Source organism: Metopolophium dirhodum, chromosome 1 (genome assembly GCF_019925205.1).
Source record: "Metopolophium dirhodum isolate CAU chromosome 1, ASM1992520v1, whole genome shotgun sequence".
Lineage (NCBI taxonomy): Eukaryota > Metazoa > Arthropoda > Insecta > Hemiptera > Aphididae > Metopolophium > Metopolophium dirhodum.
This window is the reverse complement of record NC_083560.1, coordinates 139,846,479-139,854,526: the sequence shown is the minus strand read 5'-3', so window position 1 is coordinate 139,854,526 and position 8,048 is coordinate 139,846,479. Positions and strand designations below refer to the sequence as shown.

General features: G+C 34.3%; 1 pseudogene; it reads left to right on the top strand.

Moving 5' to 3' along the window:
* Positions 1 to 2,759: 2,759 nt before the first annotated feature.
* LOC132932812 (uncharacterized) lies at positions 2,760 to 7,205 on the top strand (annotated as a pseudogene).
* The last annotated feature ends 843 nt before the right edge of the window (positions 7,206 to 8,048 follow it).

The window sequence follows — 8,048 nt, the reverse complement described above, 5'->3', positions numbered from 1 at the left end:
CGTTACACCACCGATCACTGTTGTTCTTTTCTTTTCTGTTTTTTTTTAAGTTTTTTTTTTGCTCATATACAAAGGCTACAAAAATAAACAACACCCGTCGTCTCGTTGTACTTTATTGTTTTTGTGTTTTTTTTGTTCACGTGGTCAAAAGACCCCGCACCACCACATCCTCGCGACTCCTCACAGGACCGCGACACTACAGCCCTTGAAATGTGAATTTTTGAGGAAAGAGGTCACTTATTTAGGACACCAAATTACTGACGAAGGCGTTATGCCTGACCCGAAATTAGTTGAATGTGTTCAGAATTTTCCAGTACCCCAAAACGTAAAAGGTATCAAATCGTTCTTGGGACTCTCTGGGTATTACAGGCGTTTCATACAAAATTATGGACAGATCGCTAAACCACTAACTTCGTTACTTAAGAGGGATGTGCCATTCAAGTGGAGTGATCTATGTCAACAGTCATTCGAAAAACTGAAAAACCTTCTAATAAATTATCCAATCCTTCAGTATCCAGACTTCACCAGACCCTTCAATCTCACTTGTGATGCTAGCAACTACGCAATTGGTTGTGTACTTTCTCAAGGTTCAATTGGGAAGGACCTACCCATTGCTTATGCATCCAGAACATTAAATAAAGCTGAGATAAACTATAATACCACTGAAAAGGAATTAGCCAGCATAGTATGGGGAGTTAAAACTTTTCGCCCGTACCTTTTTGGTCAACAGTTTAATATTATAACGGACCATCGAGCATTGGTGTGGCTGTTTAACCTAAAGGACCCCGGTTCACGGCTAACACCAATACACCATTCATTACAAACCTGGCACTAATAACACAAATGCAGATGCTTTAAGTCGGATAAATCAAATCGTCACCAGATCATCAAAGGCCGCAAAGAACTCAAAACATCCAGACAATACAGAACCATTAAAAACTTCAGAACCTCAGAACGATCACAGCTCTCATCAAGCTAGTTCTTCTATAGAAATACAAATCACCGAAAATTATCAGGAATTTCTGCAAGCAGATTCAAGTCTTAAGAAACCAACTAAAAAAATTAGCGAAGTATCAGGAAATATATTTGAAATGGATCCTAGCATTTCCCTGGCATGTTGCGTTTCGGCGGATTTCGAGATGACACACGGAATAGCTGTACAAATAAGAAGAAAATTTGGCAACCTGGCACAGCTACGTAGACTACAGAAAAAGGTTACCGAGGTAGCATCCCTAGAGGTAACAGACAGAAACATATTCTACCTCATTACTAAAGAAAAGTTCTGGCAAAAACCGACCTGCGAAGATATTTTTCAGAGTCTACAGAATCTCAAGAAAATTTGCCACGAGCGGAAAGTAACTCGACTCGCTTGTCCGCGTTTAGTGATAGATCGAGACGGTATCAAATGGGAAACCGTCCGGAGCATGCTCTACTACACGTTCCGAAATTCGGAAATAGAAATAAAAATCGTAACACAAGAACAGTTATCGAAAGAAGACCAGTTACGAATCATTAGAGAATTCCACGAGACTCCTTTGGGGGGACATCAAGGAATAAATCGGACATATCAAAGAATATTGCAGCAGCATCATTGGAAGGGAATGAGACAGATGATCAACGCATATATCCTTTCCTGTGAAACTTGCCAACGTCAGAAAATACCAAATCGATCAGTAAAGGAACCGATGGTTATAACCACAACCTCTTCCAGACCCTTTGAGAAAATCTTCATGGATATTGTAGGACCATTTCCTAAATCTCATAAAGGGAATATATTCATCTTAACTCTTCAAGATGACCTTTCTAAATTCGCATGGGCAGTACCTATGATAAACCATGAAGCAAACACTGTAGCATACCATTTTGTAACCCAATTTGTGTGCTTACATGGACTTCCGAAAAGTCTTGTCACAGACTGTGGCACGGAATTCCTGAGTCATGTATTCAAAGAAGTATGTCAACTTCTTAAGATCAAACAAACTTCGACCACTCCATACCATCCACAAAGTAATGGGTCTTTAGAGCGTAGCCACAGAACATTAGGAGACTACTTACGCAGTTTCGTTGACAAAGATCCTCAAAACTGGGACACTTATGTTCCATTCGCGATGTTTTGTCATAATTCAACAGTACATACTGCAACCAAATTTCAACCATACCAATTAGTTTATGGTAATGAGATAACAGTTCCTCATTCATTCACACGAGATCCTGAACCTCAATACAACTATGAGGACTATTACTTTGAAATGAAGAAACAAATGCAGGAAGCTCATAAATTAGCGAGAGCAGAGCTATTAGAAAGCAAACACAAATCTAAAGAGCGTTATGACAAATCAATAGCACCTCTAAACCTTGCAGAAGGAGATAGGGTCCTAGTTCAAGACAAAGCCCGTAAGGGAAAACTAGCTCCAAAATGGTTAGGTCCTTACCCCATCGTAGAAATCCAACCAGATTCACCAAATGTCACGATACTTAAGAAAACCAAACCTGTAAAGGTACACCGGAACCTTCTAAAACAATTTCATGAAAGAACATAACTATGTTTCAGACTCAGCATAATTTCAATAAGCGTCACGGAACCTTCCATCAATGATTCAGACCAAAGAAATCACCACCAAGTATTTAATCTAACGTCATTCAAGAGCCAACAAGGGATCTATTATGAGTCACATGGAGTAGCCAGATTGTCACATGTAAGTTGGGAATTGGTAATCTCCTTGGATGTACAATTACTAATTTCAAAATACCATGTCATCATGGCTCACTATCAAGCAACCACGACCATTTGTGAAAATATGAAGAACAGACTTGGTAATGTGGAAATTGAGGAGATTTGCTCTCTGTTTATACAACAATTTTCTAGAGCAACTTTGCCCTATTTAAACGAGATCGAAGCTAAACACAGAAGTCTTATGTTAGCCATTAATAATGATGATAATAGAGTTCGACGGGGATTGGGGCAGACATTCAGGTGTATGGCCAACGTTCTGTATGGTGTATGCTCAAAGATTGATGTTGAATTCATTATAAATCAAATAACAGAACTAAATCGAAGCAAAGTACCCTAGCAAAAGCAATATTCCGGAAAAGATCAGATTCTTACAAGCAGAAGTAAATAACTCTACACAACAATTAGAACTTCAACAACAAAAAGTAGAACAAAACCTCCAGTACCTACAAGTACAAACAAATCTTACTATCCAAAACCTTAATAAATTGGCATTCCGAACCAAAGTATTAGAACAATCATTACTATTTGAACTAGTTTTAAACAAGTACGCTTATGAAACCCAGAACCTTATCTCCATAATAAATACAGCATTAGATGGAAAAATTCACACTAGTGTCTTTACTCCACAGCACATTATTAAAGAACTTCTCGAAATTAAGGTAGACTTGCCGATTGGAAATACTTTTTCATTGGAAGTTAATATAGAATCTCTTAATGAAATCCTCAGAATCTCTGAAAAAAACATATTCTTAAAAGACAACTATCTTATCTACGTCATAGAAATCCCACTAATTACCAGTGAGGAATATAGTATATACCACCCTATACCTTTACCCATACCCCACAGTGAACAAACCATTTTCTTAGTCGACCCTGAAATAGATTATTTAGGTGTAAGCAGAGACAACGAAAATTGTATTGCTTTAGATAACGCAAAGTGGGAAGAATGTACAACATTAAAGCCCTATAAAGTTTGTAGAGGTAATCAACATGTACAGCATTGTGCAGAATCAGATGTATGTGTAGTTTCATTACTAGTGAATAATCAATTTAATCCAGACTATTGCAAATTCAAATTCGTTTTATTAAAAGCCCCTATATGGCATCAGTTAGTGCAAACTAATTCATGGATCTATTATACCCAACGGAAGTAGGTACCATCACTTGAACAAATCCAACAGAAAATTCCAAGATAGAAATTGAGGGCGTAGGTAGAATAACTATACCCCCATTTTGTAAAATTAATCTCAGAAACTCTATATTATTTTCTAATAACAAAGCTAGTAGGGATAGTCATTCAGATATTATACCAGAAAGTTCTAAGAATGAACCGTTACACACATTGGCAGATATAGTCAAAACAATTATTCCTCAAAACCTCACTAATAAAATCCTAATTCAAAATTTGAACCAACTGACTAATAAAGCAGTTGAGTTAAATGAACTTTCACATACCCTAGCTGAACCTTCATTAATTTTCAACATTAACATTCACGTTATTGTCATTTATATTATTGTAATACTAACAATATTAACAACTAGTATATTAAGTTTTAGTTTAAGAAAAAATGTCACAAAAATATACAACCCTGAAATACCAGAAGCATGAAAAACCTAATGGTATTCAGGAAGACACACAGTATAATTTATTTTTCTTACTTTTATTATTTTTTTTTCCTTTTAATATTTTATTATTTTTTTGTCAAACTGAACTGACCCCCAAATAACAGAAAATTCGAAACTTTGCAGAAACTTAAACATTTAAGTGAAACACTGTGGTCATTGGACCCCCGTGTCTCATTTAGTCTGGGGGGTGTTAAGAACCCCTGATTAGTACATATTTTATTTTTTAAATATCTATATATGTTAACAACATATATAGACAATCATAATGCAGAGTGTGTGTCGTAAGACGCTGCTACCGTGGGAACCGCTGAATAAGGATTTTTTATGTGAGACGGGGCACCGTCACGACAACACACAGGGAGTCAGTCAGTCGTAGAATTACGAGTGTTCGATTAACAGTTTGTAGCTATACTTAAGATTTTTACTACCAATTTTAATAAAAAATACATTAATTATTTTAATCTTAAATTGGTGCGTACGTTTATTTTGTGTTGTGCGTAAAATCCATAACACAAAGTTGAAGGGGTAACAGTGGCGGTTTTGGTGGTGAGGCAAGTGAGGCGCCGCCTAACCTAAAATTTTAAGTAAAAAATACTATTAAAGTATTTTTTGGCCCACCGATAGCATATACATATTTTGATATTAATTTTTAACGTTTTTATGATTTTATTTGAGAAAAAAATCTTCTTTGCCAAGTTTAACAATATAAATTATTATTTATTATATTGTAAATGGTAAGTCATTATATTATTTAGTGGTTATTACCAAAAATAGTGATAAACCGATAAGAAATGTATGAAATAATTATTACGTAAACAAACGCTAGTGTTTCAACCAGTGGCAATGTTCCGATGACGTCAGTAGGCACCGTTTAACTCCGCCTAAGAGTATGTACTATTGTGTACATGAATTACACACACAAGCGTATGTACGCGAATGCACGCGACTATTAAATAACTAGAGTTGCGCATGCGCAATGATCATTGTGAGGCTCGACTAATATCGCCTTATGTACTAAAAATAGACTCGGTATACAGGAATATATAGTCACCCGGCATTTCAACGTAAAAACACATTATCAGTAAAGATGTTATTGTTACAATCGAGACTCGGGACAGTCCTAATTGAACCGTTGTCCGTTGTAATATCTATTGATAATAATTTTATATTTATCATTAGTGATTTCTGTCTTGACGTCTTGTACGAATGGTCGCTTGTGTCTTACACTTTTTCGATGATTCCGGTTCGTCTTAACGTCTACGTTAAAATATATGTGCGAGTGCTGCAGTTTTTTGTAATAAACATTATTAAATTAATTACTGTTGGAGTTATGACGTATCCAGTGACAGACGTGGTAGTTATGTTGTTGGAGACGCCGTTTCGACGATGGAATTCTGATAGTAAAAATGATTTACTAAAAGTGGGTAAGCCTATTCCGATTTTGTCAGCTTTGGCTCCTGACAAGAAACTAAGTAAGGTATTCTGTAGGTCATTTAATCAAAATTTTTATCAACAACACTCTTGGTTATGCGGGAGTCATTATATACAAAAATTGTTTTGTTGGGCATGTTTGTTGTTGGGTAAAATGAAGTCTGTGTGGATTTTTTTATGTTTTTAAATTAGATTTATTATGAATTCTAATTTTGTATTGGGGGGGGGGGGGGTTGATACATAGGTTGCCTCACCAAAAAAATACTACCAGAACCGCCACTGAGGGGTAAAACCAGTTGTTTCATATGACATTTATCATAAGCACTTTTTAACAAACTACAACTTGTCATTTGGGTACCCCCGCTCTGATACTTGTCAGACATGTGACCGTTTACAAAATTGTATAACAACATCAGTCGACGAAGTAGCAAAATCAAACTTTGAAACTGAAAAAAGACTCCATATAATGAAAGCAGATGTTTTTTATGCAGATATCAAACAAAAAACATTAAAAGCAAAAGAAAAGTCTAATAAATTAGAAGTACTCGCTTTTGACTTCCAACAAAATTTACCACTACCCCATGTTCCTTGTGGGGATGTCTTCTATAAAAGACAGCTCTGGGTTTACAACCTATGTATTAGCTCAGGAAGAACTGGCATGTCATATTTTTTTATATATGATGAAGCAACTGCTAGGAAAGGTCAAAATGAGGTTATTAGTTTTCTTCACCATTATTTATCTAAGATAATGGATAATCAAGTGGATACAGTTTACATTTTTACTGACAACTGTAGTTCTCAAAATAAAAACTATGCTCTGGTTCAATACTTATATACTGTAGTAACAGAAAACATGTTTGGACTGAAAACTATAATACACCGCTATCCTGAACCGGGACATAGTTTTCTACCATGTGACAGGGCATTTGGTTTGATTGAAAAGAGAAGAAGAAAGCTTGAGCATGCATTTTTACCTGAAACTTACCAACAACTTGTAAAAAGTACTTGTAAAACTTTTTCAGTAATTAATGTAAACCAAGATATGATACTGAATTTTGCAGATCATTCCAAACAATTGTTTAAAAAAATTGTTACTAATACAAACAGAGTAAAATTTTCTATTTTATCATATAGGTTTATGGAGTATACAAAACAAGGGTTAAATGCTAGTATATCAGTTCATTCGACTGCCAAAGAAAATTTCATTCTTAAAAAGCCATCCACAAACGTATTAAGTCTTCCACCGCCTTCATACAAATTGTATAATGGGCCATTAGGATTAAAACCAGCCAAATTAAAGGATGTAAGGGAATTAAGTTCTAAGTATGTGCCTCCTCAATATATGTGGTTCTACATGAAACTTACATCAATGACTAACAATGACGTCATAGTTTCTGAATATGAAGAAGATTAAAGTTGAACCTAGTTAATGTTTCAATATAAGCTGTTCACTGATTATGTATGCTGATTTTTATTTTGTAAAATATGTTTAAACTATTAACCTAGTCAAATGGCAGATACAGTATTATGTATTTTATATATATTTTAGTTTATTAATTTTAATACTATATTATTATAAAAAGTTTTTAATTGTTATTTTGTATTTACATACTATTATAGTATGTAGTCTATTACCTAGTCAAAAGACTGACTCAGTATAATATATATTTTAGTTTATTAATTATCATACTATATTATTATAACAAGTTTTTAATATTGTTATTTTGTATTTACATAATATACCTACCTAACTTTATGATGTATTTTTACTGTCTTATATATTATTTTTAAATGGTGATCAAAAGTCAAAACTATATTTTTTAAAAAAATTATCTGAAATGTATTAGGTTTAGGTATAATAATATTATTAGGTATGGTGTAACAAGAAAATAATATTATTACATACAAAACATATTTATGGTGCAACAACAAGATATGTCCAAACAGTATTTAATTACGGTGCAACAACAAGACATGTCCAAGCAAATTTGTATTACGGTGCAACAACAAGATATGTCCAAACAAGTTTTTATTGCTTCCTTAACTTACTATCAAAAGTTAAGCACTATCTACTAGTGCATATGTTGTATGTACCCTATAACTAAAATAGGTATACTATTTTTTAAAAAATTCTAAATTTTTTTTTTTGAATTTACAATGTTTTTTTTGTCTCTTGAACAATTTCAAAAAAAGGACATGTCTCGTTGTTGCTCCAAGGTCTTCAATTATTTTAAGGTCTAGTGGCAATTCGCCGGCT